We start from the raw sequence: 17,622 nt of genomic DNA, 5'->3' as shown, positions 1-17,622 counted from the left end.
CGACGGATAATCTTCCAAAACTCTCTAGTTGCATCGGAGAACGAAGAAATAGACTTGGATCCAACTTCTACGTCTTTAAAGGTGGAAAGTGAATTTTGCCCACCAATGTCTTTGGAAGTTTTGCCGCAAATGGAGGGCCCTCTTCCGAGTTCCTCTCCATCGACTGCGACAAGAGCCCCAATTCTATATCAACTTGGGCCCCTTAACCCTTTGGCCTCTTCTTTCTCTCCTGCCCCAGAGATTGGAGATCGCTCTCTTCCTGCACGCCATCCAAAAAACTCAAAGGCTCATGTGGACACTCTTGTGTTAGACTTTTTACCTTTATTCGATGTAGATATACCCCTAAACAGAGCATGGCTACTTAAGCGTTTTAGCCAGATTGAAAGTCTTCACCCTATTCAATCTAGGGACATTGAGCTAGTCTCTTTGTCTGGTGGAGACAGGGTTTTGAGTATAAGGGTTACATTTTATTCACCTATCATTGTAAATTTGATATTACAGCAAGCTGAGAATTTTCAACGCACAGGTATTGATGTTCTCCCTATTTTTAACCTTGGTAATACCAACCCTTCCCTTGGGATGGCACTAAAGGGCGATAAACAAAATGGGGTAGCCTCCCCTCTTAGAGACCTGAAGATTTGGGTCTCTAAGGGGAAACGTTTGGTCTCTCAGGTAAAACCACTCCCTCTGCCTCAGAATTCCTCCTTCATAGAGGATAATAATCGGTGGAATTGGCTGCACAGTGCTTTATCTACTAAGACCACAGATAACCCCAAATTGTTTCACCATCTTTAACACCCCATTGAAAATTATTTCTTGGAATGCGGCAGGGATTCATAGTAGCCCAGAGAAATTTGACCTTTTATTCTCTTTAGGAGCAAATGTGATTTGTATACAGGAAACCTGGTGCATTAATATGCTGGACGTTTCGAAGGATTTCTATGTTTTGGAAGTGCCAGCTGCCCCTTCCAAGAAAGGTCACGCTAGGGGGGGAATCACTTGTCTATTATCAAATAAATTGCAGTGGAGATTTTCCCATTACACCGACCCAAGTACATTTTTTCACGCTATAACAATAGCAAATCTGTTTAGTAATTTTAAAAAGTCACCCATTGTTATTCTTAATGTGTATATTCCTCCAGAAGAGCGTTTTAATCTCATATTGAAGCAGGTATTTCGATATATAGATCAAATTAAAAATGTTCCATCCCCTCCGGAAATCATTCTCGTTGGAGATCTGAACTGCAAAATTTCCAATGCTAGTCTGAAACTTTTTAGAAATAAATCTAAAGAAGAGGCGCATTTTGTTCCCCAACCCCTCTTCCCAGATAAGTTAGTGACTAACAAAAGAGGGAAGATTCTGCTAAAAGAACTAGCGGCCGTTGAGGGACTTATATTAAATGGGAGATTCCCGTCCGATGTGCCTGCCAAATTTACACATAAGTCTCCTTTTGGGTCTTCTATCTTGGATTATGCAATCTCGGATTATGGCTTGTTTCCGTGTATTCAGGATTTTAAGATTATTCCTACATCTCTGAGCGACCATAGTGTAATGCTCATAACTATTTCTTTAAATCCCATGCCCACTGTGCCATGGTCCCTTAACGGCAGTGATGCTGCTTTCCACGCTTCCACGGGAAGGTGCTTTTGGAATCCTTCTGCCATTAATGGGGTCCAGGATATATTATGTGAAACTTTAATAGAATTAAATGAGTGGCGTGGTTTAGAAATAGTTAATTTTGAAAAACTCATGCGAAACATTATTTTACATATAAAAAAGACTTCCCGCCCTAGAAAAGTGGTAGTGGTGCCTAGTATACTACGCATCCTGAACAAAGAAATAAATAAACTAGTCCGTGAGCAATATCTAGATAGAGTTATGGAACGAGAAAAAGAAATTTCTAGACTAAAAAGAAAGAGATGCAGACTAAAGGCGAAAATAAAAAAGGAGAAGGAAGATACAGTTTGGATCAACTTGAGGGAATCAGTTGTTCATGGTAGGATTAGAGAATTTTGGGCAATAATTGGGAAGGGGTGTGGTACTAGAATAAGCCCTTGCCCCATCCCTATAGCTGAAGAGGTATGGATCACTTATATTCGGGACCTTTATGCAGGGAATGGTATTACAGGTGAAGATATTGTCCTAGATGCAACGCCCGAAGGACTCATTAATTATCCCACAGAGGAAGCTATTGAGATGGCTATAAAAAATATGCGTGCCTCTGGGGCAATGGGTCCTGACGAACTCCCTATGACATTCCTGAAGCAGGATCCTCTAAGGTGGAGTAAAATCCTGTATCCATTGTTTAAAGCCTGTTTCTTGTCTAAAACGGTACCTGCCTCCTGGAGGGGAAGTATCTTGGTCCCTATTTTTAAGAAGGGAACCAGGGATAGCCCCAGCAATTATCGTTTGATAGCCCTCCTCGACTCTATCGGAAAGGTCTTTGCGAAATGTCTTTTAAATTTCCTCTCCGACTGGGTCGAGGAGAATAATATCTTGCCTCTTGAACAAACTGGCTTCCGTAGGGGGCATGGTACTTTAGATAACCTCACCGCTCTCCATGTGGTTACTGATAAATACGTGCAGGTGAGAGGGGGGGTGGTGTATACGGCTTTTATTGATTTCTCCACAGCGTTCGATAAAGTAGATCGTAGAACGCTGTGGAGAAAATTGGCAGCTCTTGGTGTTCCAGCTTATCTATTGGAGCTTGTTCGGACTCTCCATACAGAGACTTGGTGTAGGGTCGTGCAAGGGGGCGAAAGGGGGCTCTCCCACCAAATTCCGTCTTTGAATGGCCTTAAACAAGGCTGTTTATTGGCTCCCCTTTTGTTCTCCTTATATACTGTAGACCTACCCGCTGCCTTGTCTGCCAGTGAGGGTATTGCTCCGGTGATGGGGGGGACCCCAATATCCTGCTTGATGTATGCCGATGACGTCCTTATTCTAGACTTGACTCCTAAAGGACTTACAAATCGGCTACATGCCCTTCATGTTTTTGCTGCTGCCCATTGCATGAAGATTAATATATCTAAAAGTAAAGTTATGTGCATAGCCGGTAAGAAGAAGTGCCGATCTGTAAATTTTGGATGGTATATCGGCGGCCAAAAACTGGAGGTTGTTAACTCCTATACCTTCCTGGGGAAAATTATCACGGCTAACTTGAGTGAGAGGCCCCATATTGAGCATAGTTCACGCAAAGCCCTCGCCCATGGCAAAGGTTTAAACTCCCTCTATCAGGCTACGGGGAAAAGGCACTTTTCGTGTTTACTAGAGGTGTACAGGTCTAAAATCCCCGCAACGATACTGTATGGTATAGAACTTATAGAGGTGAAATATTGGGACTTTTGCCATAAGATTGAGGGGAAACTCTTAAGATCCCTATCATCTCTAAATACTGTGTGCTCCTTGGCCGCTTGTAGGCTCGATTTCGGTCTCAGGAGCAGTTGGGTACAGGGACTATGTGCCCTAGTAAAATGGGTAGCCTGCCTGGCTAGAGCTGAACTAGGGACGATGAGAGCTCTCCTCAGAAGTGAATTACTGGGTAATTTTAAAGAGTTTTCACAACTTGTAAGGAATTTTAGAAAAGCCGTAACCCTCCTAAAATTAGATGAAAACACCTTGTTTTTGTATTCTCCCTTACAGTTAAAACTCGTATTAAAACAGGCCTCGTGGGAACTATGTTTTCAGTCTGATAAGAAGTTAATCTGTGAAAAAAGGGATGTAGACCTTCTCCTTAATTCTTATGTGATGAAGTTGGCCCAACCCTATGTCACATGGAACTTGCCGCATGGTATTCGTAGATTCTGGTTTCTTTTACGTTACGACCTAGTACCTTTAAATCTACTATTATCCAAATGGTACGGTTCTTCTCCTATCTGTAATTTATGTAAATTGAGTACCCAGGATTGTATGCATGTTTTATTGATCTGCCCTGCGCTCCGTATATTGCGTCTCAGATGGTTAAAACCTATTTGTATCCGTCTGGGCATTTCCACTTTGAACGGCTTTCTCCAAGCACTTTATTGGCCTCCTAATGAAATGTTCTGTTTCTATATTTTTAACTTTTTTAAAGGTTTTTTAGCTATTTATTAACATGCCTCTGGAGATGTTTGACATTGCTTCCTGCTGTAGATCTGTCATTGTATGTTATTTTTGTACTCAAATATGTTTCTTAAATGTCATAATCTTGATATGTACTTGTCTTCTGCTTTTATCATTGTAAACTTCTATGTGGCCCTCTTTTGAGAGCCAAAACATAATAAATAAAATTGAATTGAATTGTCTCCCCGACTCCCCGGTGGTCCTCCCTCCAACACTGACCAATGATGACCAACACTGTGGTCTGGACTCTGATGACTCCAACTGACAAGGATGCCATCTCCCCCTGTGAACTTTTGATTCTATGCACCCGGTAGAGCACCTTAGCACATCTACCAAAAGACTCACCCCACCAAAAATAAATTATTTTTTTCTTCTCATGAGACGTTGCTGTCATTTGGCATTAGTCCACAACATATGTGTGTGTAAATGTCTAACTATGCCTGAGTGTTGAACCAACTCCACCCATCCATACCCTGGGATCTGAGTCTGGTACAGGACTCACATGGGTCACAAGTTATCATTCAATGCAGACATGGAGCACAATACTCACCTGTGATGGCCTCAAGTTGCTGAGGGGGTGCTAGGGAAACTGTGAGGACACACCTATTTGGAAGAGTAACATTAAGGCGTAGAGGTCATGCCTCATTTGGAGGTTCCCGGGGAGGGAGTCCCAGGTATGTATTCCCAGGTGGGAGAACTATGTCCTGCATGCAGGAGTACTGTGGATCTGAAGAATGGTGGCCAGGTCAAGGTTAGATGCACGGAGATGGCACTACAGGGTCTCGGATGACAGTGGTACAAGGTTGGTTTTGGGTCAGGGTTGTGGCCTGCCTCCTGAGTGTGGGTGAGGAGTCTGAAGGTCATCCTGCAGCACACAGTGATCCATTGCAGCTATCTCTGCTGGACGGTGATGTGGCTGGGGCGCGGGATGTTGACGCTGAGGTGTGCAGATGCAGCCTGGATGTGGACAAGTGTCCCTGGATTTTGGATGTGGCTGCTCCGTAGAGGGCAGGGCAGTATTTGACACGGATGTTGTCGTGGACCTGGGGGATGGTCTGTCTTACCTTGGAGTGGATCTATCTGGGGATCATGTGCATAATGCTGAGGGTGTTGCAGTGTGAGGTACAGATGCTGTGATTACCATGGCAAATGTGAGCAAGCAATCCATGATGCACAACATCTTGTGTGCGTGGACACTGGGTGCGTGTGCGGGGTTGCTCTGGGTGGGACACAAGCATTTGATCCAGCTGTAAGGGGACAATCCTCAGATGTTGACCTCAGTCCTGTACAAGTCCAGCCTCAGGTGGCTGCTGTTCTGCCATTCATCTATGTATCCCATGCAATCTTGAATATTGGAACTGGAAATGTCTGCGTCCTTGGTGAGGGTGAGGAGCGCCTGGCTGTCAATGGCATACGAGTTGATAATGAGGTCGTGTGTGCATGTGATGGTGGATAGAGGGGTCATGGACAAATTGTAGATTGACACGCTGAGAGATGATACCTGTGCCATGTGCCTCGCGACGAAAGCATACTACATGCAGAAGCCTTGAGTCCCACTCCCATGGCCTTGCGGGTGTACAGAGCCGTTGGGGTGTAGGAGGGACATGACCTGGTGGGTGTGACAGGTCCTGGAAGGTGTGGCAGCGCTGTGTAGGCAGTCGGAGTTGCACACTCATCATGCAAAGGTGTTGTGTGTGCGCTCAGTGCATGCCTGAGAGCAGGCGGGAGATGTGTGGATGGACCTTGCTTGGAGGGTGGCTGCAACATCAGACTGTAGTGTGATGTGGGTCATGGACCTGAGGGTCGTGCAATGTGCACGTTGCATGTGCAGATGGTCTAGCCTTTGGTACCGCGTGGCCGCAACTGTGGCACAGACAAGCTGAAGACAGCCAAATGAATGTGTTGAGGGAGGAAGGGAGGAGCACCTTTGATGTGTGTGTGTTGCCAAATCTGGAAACTACATGTGCCCTTGCTGCAGTGGCTGCAACAGCAGGCGGCATGTCCTGGGAACTATGCCACAATATCCACACAAAGACTAGGATGTCAGAAAGGACTACTGCAACAGGTGTATGTCAAGGACGGAGTTATTGGTTTGCAATGGCACACCCAGAGACAAAGGATGCACAATCACCAAAGATGACTGACACCGGATCATGAAACTGAAGGCCGAGCTGCGCACAGGAAACACACCCCAGAAGGTGTTGACGGGCCGTGGGGGGGACTAACATGCCAAAACACATACACAGCCATAGACATCATGCACAATAGAGAATCAAATACATGAAGAACAGCATGCAGGTTGCTAATCTACACATAGACACATATGCACAATCCTTGACAACCATGCCAGAGATGCCGCATGCACAGTGGCAAGAGACCTGCATTGACAGAGATGAGGCACCTTGGAGGCTGAGGAACACATTTATTACTCAGGCTCACACCTGTGCAAAAGCATCAACATTAACAGACTCACAGGTCCATTGGATTAACATGTGGGACCTACACCGGACACCCCCTTTGCACCACAGATGCTGTAAATCTATTGTACTGGCACACAAGTGAAGGGGTTGAGCCAAACATCCCCTGCTGCACACGGAGAGGCTGCAATTCCCCATTGAGCATCATATGGGGATGTCCCGCAATATGTCCACCCGTAGCCTCCCGTATGTTTCCAAAGGAAGTTGTACACACATTGATGCCTTCATCACAAACCACAATCCCATAACAGATTACTGTCACGAAGTGTGACTATCAATTCATGTGAGTCATGCCACATGTCATGTGCCCTATGGTGAGTCGACATGTATGCATAGTAACAAAACCTGCACAGGAGCAGTGCCCACACATTACAAACAACTACCACACCCAAAAAGCCTTGCTGAAATCCTTACCCAAAGGAGAATTTTCACCATGTCCGTGCATGTAACGCTGATTCAGCACACGTTGCATTACTCATGAGGAATAGCAGGAGCACAACGATGCCACGAGCAGACAGTACACACCTCAAAGTCATTTAGCATACAGTCAGCTGGACACACACATTGCAACACATGCCACACAAGGCTCCAAGCATGCACACTCAGACCCAGGGACTCACCATTTTGAGAAGAAGTTGCGTATGAGCTGACTCCGGATGTCCTCCTCATCCTCCTCCTCCTCCTCCTCACTTGCCTCGTGACCAATGCCGTCATCCTCCACGTGTGGATGTTCCTGCTCATCGGGATCCAGGATGAGTGGCACAGCTTTCTCCACTGCCATGTTGTGCAGCATGCAGCACACGAGGAAGATTTTGCAGATATTCACCAGTGCATATGGGAGGGACCCGCCGGTCTTGTGGAGGCACCGGAATCGGCTCTTCAGGAGGCCAAACCTCCTCTAAATCACTCGCCTGGTCTGCCCATGGGCGTTGTTGTAACGGTGATCTGCAGCTGTTCTCGGGTTGCGGAGAGGCGTCACCAGCCACGGCATGTTGGGATAGCCAGAGTCCCCTACATAGAAACATCATGTAAAGAAGTGGGTCAGGAGATGCCGTCACATACTAAGATACCGCTGAATACTGGACAAACAGAGTCTACTCACCAACAAGACATGCTCGTTCATTGTGCAGCTGCAGCATCATTTCTGGCACCCTACTACGCCTCATGATGTAGGCATCGTGTGCTGACCCTGGAAAACGTGCACAGACATGGGAAATCACCATGTTAGCAAGACACACCACATGGGCATTAATGAAGTGGTAATGTTTACGGTTACGGAAGGCTACCTCCTGTGCCTGTGGTGGTACCAAAGCCACATGTGTCCCATCAAGGGACCCAATTACATGGGGCATCCCTCCCAGGGCATAGAACTCACCCTTGATACCTGTCAACTGCTCACGAGTTGGAAAATGGATGAATTCATCCAGGTGCTCCAACATGGCTTCTAAAACATCATGCAGGACACGGCTGAACATGGTCTGAGACATGCCACCCACATCAGCTATGGTCAATTGAAACGTACCGGTGGCAAAGAAATGTAGGGCTGACATCACCTTCATCTTGGGGGTCAGCGCAGTTGGATAACTGTGTCGCGGTTGGAGGTGTGGTGCCAGCCTGTTTGTCAGGTCCACAATTAACCGTTGGGGGAATTTGTAGCGGCGTATGCAGTCACGTTCCCTCATGGCAGCCAAGTCTGGCATTGGTCGGGGGAGAGGCGGTGCCCTGCAGAAAATTGGAAGGAATAACGAAGATTGAGTACATTACTACACCAATATCAATGAACTGAGCACATGTTCAACAGCTAATACACATATGCCACATACAGAGTCTGGTCTGTGCAATACATCCTGCACACGTATGCCAGCCAGGTGATACTCCTACCAAGAGCCAGCTACAAACATGGATAGTCAAGGTCTACATGACATGCCATGAAAGTAGCTGTGGGCCAGTGTGAGTGAACAGCCAGACACATTACAGGAGTGACATACATCCACATATGTGCATTTGAAGGATGTCATCTCATACAGACAGCTGCCGACAAGCTAGACGCACAGGTCACATGTCATGGAAAAAGGACAGACCACACACCTTGCCATGAAGGGGTACATGTCAAATATGATCACACAGACATTGAGACTACGCAGATATGTCCTAAGCTCACAAGTCCCTGTTAGATGCATACAGACACACGTCCCGTGTTATTCCACATGTGTCCTGGTGTGCGTAATAGTGTGACATGGGCATCTACACACAGACTATGTAAACAAAGGAGGGACTGATGGGCTTTTATTTAAGAAGGTCCAGCATACGTGCCCAATTAGTCATATTGAAAAGAAAGAGTATGCAGTTCCTCAGTGAGAAGGGGGAGTGTGGGTGCAGAGAAGAGACCGTAAGAAAGAGGAATTCCTCTATTCGGAACTAGGGTCCTCACACACCCAGCAAGCTAGGTGTCATGCTTCATCATATGGACCTGCTCCTCGTCGGGCCGGCGCTGCAATGCCCGACGGGCACCCTGAAAAGGGGCTCTTTGGCGGAGATCTTTAGTTCCTGGCCGTATGATGCAGTGTGTGTGAGAGGAACCTAGTGGTGTAGATATGAGTGCAGGTATGTGGGTTAAAACAAGTTGGAGAGTCCAAAAATCTAATTTTATTAAGGGTGGCTCTCCACCTGACTAAAAATGAAAACAGAGTGGCAGCTAGCTGATATTATGATTCAGCTTGGCTAAGCTCCTCTGTGCTGGTCGACATGTTTCTTGCCCGGTGGTCCTATTGATCCGTGGCAATTCCTCAGGACCTATTTAGCTGTCTATGATCTACACATTGTGGTAAGTACAGTTGTTACCTGCCACCTGTTATATGGAAAGCGATCTCGCCATATGCCTAGGGGAACCTATTGTGGTGTGATACCCTGCTCCTATCCGTGGTCGTCGCGCCACCGGGACACCAAGATTCTGGTGTCTTGAAGGTTGTTGCCGGAATGGGCTATCAACCTACCCTCGCGCCACTCCCCCTTCTCACTGAGGAACTGCATACTCTTTCATTTCAATACATCTACACACAGACACATGTTGGATGCAGCTACAGCAGATGCCGTTGACGGAACACCAACAGCAAGATCATGGGAACACACGACACACACATGACATAGTCACATCGTGGCACGCTGGTAGTGAGATGTCAGGTGTCATCATCCATGTACCTGGCATCAGGGGACAGTTGCGGGTGTTGGGGACTGTGCCATGCCAGTGATGCAGTGCTTGACAAGTTTGAACTACATGCACACATGTAAAAGGTTTGAAGGGGAAGTGCGCCACATGGTGCCCCATCACACATGACATGTGTACACAGGTCATCACACAACTATTGGGTTAAAACATGAGGAGACATGTGCCAGCTCACTGCCTGACACACCTAGGCCCTACACATGATGCACTGCACTGACAATGACTTGATGTCCATCCTTGTGCGAGTTATACACCTCCATTCCTTTCCTGTAGGCCTCCTATCACCAGTGTAAGCTGTGAAACGCACCGTACACACGCTCTGAGGGCGTGTGTACGGTTGTATCACTATATGGGGTTTGGGTAGGAGTACGCATGTGTGCACGGACCGTACACACGTACGTGTACACACTGGTCCTATCCTCATGGTAGTGTTGCCGTAGGCGTACGCCATAGAGATACGGCTCGTACCCGCGTATGTACGGCCTGTATCTCTATGGCGTACGCCTACGCCAACACTACCATAGTGCTACGGGCCCTACACACGCGGGTACGGCCCGTAGCACTAGGGTAGTGTTGGCGTAGACGTACGCCATCGAGATACGGGCCGTACCCGTGTATGTACGGCCCGTAGCACTATGGCGTACGACTACGGCAACACTACCATAGTGCTACGGGCCTTACACACGTGGGAACGGCCCGTAGCATTAGGGTAGTGTTGGCGTAGGCGTACACCATCGAGATACGGGCCGTACCCACGTATGTACAGCCCGTAGCACTAGGGTAGTGTTGGCGTAGGCGTACGCCATCGAGATACGGGCCGTACCCGCGTATGTACGGCCCGTAGCACTATGGCGTACAACTACGGCAACACTACCATAGTGCTACGGGCCCTACACACACGGGTACGGCCCGTAGCACTAGGGTAGTGTTGGCATAGGCGTACGCCATCGAGATACGGGCCGTACCCGCGTATGTACGGCCCGTATCACTATTGCGTACGCCTACGCCAACACTACCATAGTGCTACGGGCCCTACACACGTGGGTACGGCCCGTAGCACTCGGCTAGTGTTGGCGTAGGCGTACACCATCGAGATACGGGCCGTAACCACGTATGTACGGCCCGTAGCACTATGGCGTACGCCCATGGCAACACTACCATAGTGCTACGGGCCCTACACACGCGGGTACGGCCCGTAGCACTAGGGTAGTGTTGGTGTAGGCGTACGCCATCGAGATACGGGCTGTACCCGCGTATGTACGGCCCGTAGCACTATGGCGTACGCCTATGGCAACACTACCATAGTGCTACGGCCCTACACACGCGGGTACGGCCCGTAGCACTAGGGTAGTGTTGCCGCAGGCGTACGCCATAGTGCTACGGGCCCTACACACGCATGTACGGACCGTATCACTATTGCGTACGCCTACGCCAACACTACCATAGTGCTATGGGCCCTACACACGCATGTACGGACCGTATCACTGGAGTAGTGGTGCCCTAGGGGTACGTGTGGAACGCACCATACCTGTGTGTGGATTGTGAAATTACATAGAGGACACATGAGGGACAAGTATAAGGGCCTAAATGCATGCTGGTTGTCATGGAGACAGAGTTTCCAGTTCAAAAATTTTCATCAGGTGGCCAGCAAAATTCGGTTGGAGACAATATACTATGTTGCAAAATGGTTGTTGACTTGACATCCTGCTCAAATTTTGAACTATGCAAAGGCCCTCACTGGGGTAGGTTTAAAGGGATTGGAGGAAACGTAGGATGCAAATGAGATTGACCAATCACTCTGTACTCCTGTAAAGGAAACAGCCCAGCAAGGGAGATATAAGGCAGCCAGGACCCACGAGAGAGCACTTGCCTGCACAACCTTTCATTCCACAACACTGCTGCTGCTTGTGATTCCTCTGGCACCATGTCCAGGTCTGTAGAGAGGGCCCAGCCTTTCACCAAAGAGGAGAATGAGGCGTTGCTGGACGTCATCCTCCCACAGTACCCCTGCCTGTATGGGAGACCAGGGGAGCAGGTGAGTGCTGACTCCACTAGCTTTGACTGTGCCCCTTTTTTGTGTCTATCACTTCTGGCATTGTGTCCAGGTGTGCAGGTGTGACAGACATGCAATGTTGTTCATGGTGGGTCCCAGGGGAGGGAATGCCTTATGTCTCCCATGCCGAGCATGATGTGGTTCATATCTGCACTCCTCACTTGCATTGTGCTTACTGTGACAATCACTGCATGGTGCATGCCACATTCAGCCTGGCTAATCCTCTTGGGAATGTTGTTTCTATAGCCCTGATGTGATTCTGTGGTCCCCCCAGTGTGACAGGTGACTGTACCCACAGATGTGTGTGAGTTGAGTGTACCTGTGGTGATAGTGTCCAAATAATGTGTACGGCCCCTGGACATTGGTGTGTGTGTAAGTCCCCTGTCATGTGGATGAGTGTCTATGTGGAGTGTTGCACCCCAGCTGCATGGAGGATGCATATGCCCTACCCGTCTGATGTGCGCAGGGAGCTGTGCTGTGTGTCTGACGTGCTGAGCTAGCCCCACACCTGTGACTCCCCCCAGTCAAGTGGCACATGTGCAGAGTGATGTTTGTACCCGCAGTTGCCAATGGCAGGTGATTGTCCTGTGCCTGTGTGTGTCTGTGTACTCCGCTGAGGTTGCGTCAGTGGCCTGGGGCATGTGACTGCTTTGAGGTGCTGTCCATAATCCTGGTGTTGCTTGTGATGCACAGTGTGAGCCATGATCATTGATTCTGTCGCACCCCTCATGCCACCTGTGTACTTTAAATCCCACATAGTACATTTGACCTTCCCCAGAGGATAATGTCCCTATGACAAAGGTGCAATGAGTTGGCTGCATACTATGACCTGTTCAAACCAGCCTAATTGTTCTAATGTGTGTCTCTGTGACATGGAGCAGGTGTATTGATGTTTGTCATCCTCACAGGTAGCTGCCTACGCTAAGGGGGAGATATGGAAGCGGGCCGTCAGGGCTGTGAGGTCGGTGGAGGGTCGCAGTCGGCACCTGGCCCAGGTGAGGAAACGCTGGCAGGACATCCGGTGCTGGACCAGGAGGATCGCCCGGGTCCTGCTGGGGGACTCACCTCCAGGCAAACACGGCGGGCGCCGGCGCCTGACCCACCAAATGAAGCGTGTCCTGGCGGTGGTCTTCACTGACATGGATAGGCGGTTACAGGAGAAGCAGCAGCAGGAAGGGGGTAGGTACATGTGTGTTTGTTGTGTGTCACCAGCTTTTGGAAGTGCTCAGTCGCCTGGATACATTGCCAGGGTTTATATGTGCAGTGCATATCCTGTTCCCCAAAGTCAACCGGTCGTGTTCTTCCTCCCTTCCCCTCCTTGACATGTGTTCCCTGGTCTGTGTGTAGTCCCTCTTGCACAAGGTAATCTAGGCTGGCAGTTAATCCAAGTGCCCAATGCTTGCAGCATCATGTGTGGGGGTGGTCTGTGACATGTGTTGGGACCTTGCCTGTGCCCTGTCCAGTCCAGTCATTTGGGGGTCCATGATTGTTGCCACTGATGCAGAGTCTCAACATAGGAGTGTGAGGCTTAAAATGAACTGCCTTGCAGCATGCATGACCGATGTTGTGGCCTCAGACATGATGTGCATGAGGGGGAGATATGCATATTGCGGGGACGGTTGCTCCTGTTGCAGTCAGATCTATCCAGGACCATGAAACAGTGTGGCCACTACAGTCCCCTGAGACACCTTTTCCTAGGAATCATGTGTGTCATCCAACACTGTGGACATTCTCAGTGTCTTCAGCATAGGTTGGCCTCTGTGGCATTGTACCCTGGCCTCATTTTTATTTACGTAAAGTGTGCTACATGTGTCCACTGTACAGGGTGACCCAATGTGGCTTGTGCATCCTCACACTGGCCAGTGCCTGTGTGTCTGTGTACAACTATCTGATGATGGTTGTTTGTCAATAATATGTGTGGTCAGCCCCACGAGGGATAGTTAGAGTGCAATTAGGATTTAATGGAGCCCATTTTTGTGATCCCTGATTAAGAGGTGTAAGTCCTTCCTCTGTCTCAATCACATTGTCTCAGGTAGGGGGGGGGTTGTGCGGGCAAGGCCTACATGTCCAAACCTTATGTCTCCTTGCCAGGTCTGGCCTGTGTGTGATGATAGTCTGAACAGACACTCAACAAGTATTGACCCAGTCATGTTGTGCAGGGTTTAATGTTTGTGCTTTGCAGCATGTGTCAAAAGTTTAAAGACATGGTTCCTGCTCATCTATTTTTGGCAACGGTGTGTGGTCCCGATGCTGTGCTCGACTGTCCACAGACACTAGCTTCTCTGTATAATTTGATATCAAGTTCTTTGCTGTTGTGTCATGCTCTCCATTGTTTCAAAGTGGCATGGTGGGTCAACCAACTGTGTAGTGCAGGGCCTACATATGTGCGTAGTATTGTAGATGTTACTCATGATGCTTTTCATGCTATGCACTGTGACCTATGTAGTTTGGACTCATGTGTCATATGTATACAGGTGTCTGATTATTTCCTGTCTCTTCACCTTGCCCACAGCATCGTCGGGGGACACCGAGGGAGACACCGGCACAGACGTGGAGGAGGGATCCAGCACCGGTGCCACCAGTGCTGGGGAGTCTGGCGCAGCAAGTGGCACGGAGGGCGAGGGGAGTCAGGCGGAGGACCTGTCCAGTCCCAACACCGACTATGATGCTGACGGGTCCGAGGCTGAGCTCCCAGAGGGGGCGGAGGCTGCTCCCACAGCTGAAAGCAGCAGTACATCTCTCGCCGCCCCCTCCATTCCCATCACCGCTCTCCCACTTGCTTGGGTCCCTTCTGTCCGTGCTAGGTGACAACATGTCTCCTTCGTGCCAGGCAACGCACCCCCTGCCCCAGTCTCCCCTGCTGCTGTGGACATCCTGCGGCAGTTGAAGGTTGGTCAGACATCGCTGCTAAATGTCCTCCATGGCCACACCAGACTACTGACACAGATGGTGTCGTACATGGAGGGCATGTCAGCAGCGATGTCTGACCAACGGATGTTGCTGAGGTCCATGGACTCATCACTGACGGCAGCAGTGGGTCTCTTGCAGCGCTCCGTCCCCCCCTACCCCTGCACCATCAACACTTCCCACTCCCATGGCTGTCCCAAGCACACCCAGACATCCCCATGCACGCACCCCACCAGACACAGGCAGCACACCAACAGAGAAGGCCAAGCACACACCTCCTGTCACGCACACACAAAGGGAAGTAGGCACACCCACTGGGTCGGGGGGAAAACGGCAGCCACGCAGCCACAGTGGGAGTCCGCAGTCCTCACGACGCACTTCCTCCAAAACCACTCCCCTTGGCTCCCCTGCCCAACAGTCGGACAGAGAGTCCTTCATGGCCAGTCTGTCCCTCAGCCCCATTGTGACACCACCCCGCAAGCGGTCGAGGAAGTCCCCGGGCAGGGTTGTTGAGTCCCCCCCTGTCCACACCCTCCCCCAGTAGCGCTGCAACCCATCCCTCCGACCCCCCCCCTCCTTGGGGCCTGTGGTTCCTTCGGGTGCAGGGGAGACGCTGGAAGACCTTGCAACCGTGTGCAGCGACATCCTAACCACCACCTTTGGCGCTGCCCCACCCCCTGTGGTGGAGTCATCCGTCCCTGCACCCACAACACCTACTCTTGCCCCTTCTGTCCCTGTGGTGCCTGGTCCTTCCCCCCCACATGATGCCCCCCCTGTGGATGCCCCCCCTGTGGCCGTACCCCGTAGGGGTACGGCCCATACCCAGGCCTTAAGAGCGTGGGTACGTGTCGCACCACGCGTGCCCCTACGTCACCCCAACATTGGGGGTACGGCCCGTACCCAGGCCATCAGAACGTGTGTACGGGCCGTACCACCATTGTTGGGGTGACGTAGGGGTAGGCGTGGTATGACCCGTACCCACGCTCTGAAGGCCTGGGTACGGGCCGTACCCGTACGGCACCCCAACAATGGTGGTACGGCCCGTACCCAGGCCTTCAGAGCGTGGGTACGGGTCGCACCACGCGTACCCCTACATCACCCCAAGAATGGTGGTACGGCCCGTACCCTGGCCTTCAGAACGTGTGTACGGGCCGTACCACCATTGTTGGGGTGCTGTAGGGGTACGGCCGGTAACCAGGCCTGAAGAGCGTGTGTTCGGGTCGTACCACGCCTACCCCTACGTCACCCCAACAATGGTGGTACGGCCCGTACACACGTTCTGAAGGCCTGGGTACGGGCCGTACCCCCAATGTTGGGGTGCCGTAGGGGTACGGCCCGTACCCAGACCTTTAGAACGTGAGTACAGGCCGTACCACCATTGTTGGGGTGACGTAGGGGTAGGCGTGGTACGACCTGTACCCACGCCCTTAAGGCGTGGGTACGGTGCGTACCACAATTGTTGTGGTGATGGGACGCGTCCACGTCCACTTCCGTTGTGGCGGGACGCAGGCCTTGGTGGACACGTGCCCCCCCCCCCCCCCCCGAAGTGTATGTACAGGGCATGTATACATTTTGCCTTGGGTGAGGGTTATGTTTCCTGCCCCTGCCCCCCACCTTTGCCCCTGGGTGTTGTTCTGACCTTCTGCGGCGTCTGCGTCGGTTCCTGTGCACCAGGTCGTAGGCTATGAGCGCCGGGATGACAGGTAGGATGGGGTCCATGGCTGTCCATCGCGTACAGGTGCTCCTTCCTCGCGTCCTCCTCAATTTCCCGGCAGTTTTTGGCTGCCGTAAAATATTATCCGTGTGGAGTGACGTAGGCACGAATCGTACTTGCTGGTTCGTAAAACGCTGCCTGACTCCGTCCGGATGTCACGTACGCGGTTCCCGGATCGGAATTGTGGGCATATTTTAGCCGGTCGGTGTTTTTTACGATTCGTACGGAAATGGTATTTCTGTACGAATCGTACTTGCGGGTTTGTAAGGTGGTTTTCCCGGGTACGAGTCGGACGGAGAAAACGCTCCGTTCGATGGTTCGAACCTGGGTTTTACAGGATCGGAATCGGCACCCAAATGTGCGTTGTGAAATGCTATCTTTTAGTTACAACTGGACTTTAAGGCTGTTTTAATAACAAAGAACGATGATAAACGAAACCCTGCGCATGGGTTTCCACTATGCAAAGTCACTTTGATTATACACATAGTAGTTAAACTCGTCACAAAAGTCACTGTGGGGTGATTCATTATGATTTATGTTTTAAGGCGCTCACTATAGTGTTTATTTTCTGTTTACTTCTCTTAGCCCTGAAGACGTTGTAGGATATTGTGCCCATATCGTGACGAAACACATGTTAACTAAGGAACCTAGGCTAAAGAACCTAACAACAGAATAAAAGACAAAATAAAATAAGAAAAGTAAGAAAACAAACAATGCTTGCTTTGACATTATATACGTTGTATTAAGTATATCTGCATGTGCTGGGGGATCTTGTTGGACCCCCTAAGATGACAGAGTCCGCTATTTCTCTTATTCTCAAGCCTGGCAAAGAGCCTAGTAAACTTGGGTTGTACAGGCTAATATTCCTCCTTAGTGTTGATGCAAATATCTATACTATAATCGCTACACTGTGATTACAGACATTGAGTTGAGCTATCACAACCAGTCAGGTTTTATTCAAGAAAAGCAGGCAAGAAATACCACAAAGATGGCCCTCCCTCTTCTAGACATAGGTTGCACTAACTGAGCCAAATAGTCAATCCTGGTCACCCTAGATGCTGAAAAAATGTATAAAAAGGTGAACTGAGATCAGATGACTGATACACTGCAGGAAGAGTGTATTAGTGATAACTTCCTATTAAGGTT

The sequence above is a fragment of the Triturus cristatus genome, chromosome 10 (assembly GCF_964204655.1).
Source record: "Triturus cristatus chromosome 10, aTriCri1.1, whole genome shotgun sequence".
In the NCBI taxonomy this organism is placed as follows: Eukaryota; Metazoa; Chordata; class Amphibia; order Caudata; family Salamandridae; genus Triturus; species Triturus cristatus.
The sequence above is the reverse complement of the archived record's forward strand: the minus strand, read 5'-3'. Positions refer to the sequence as shown.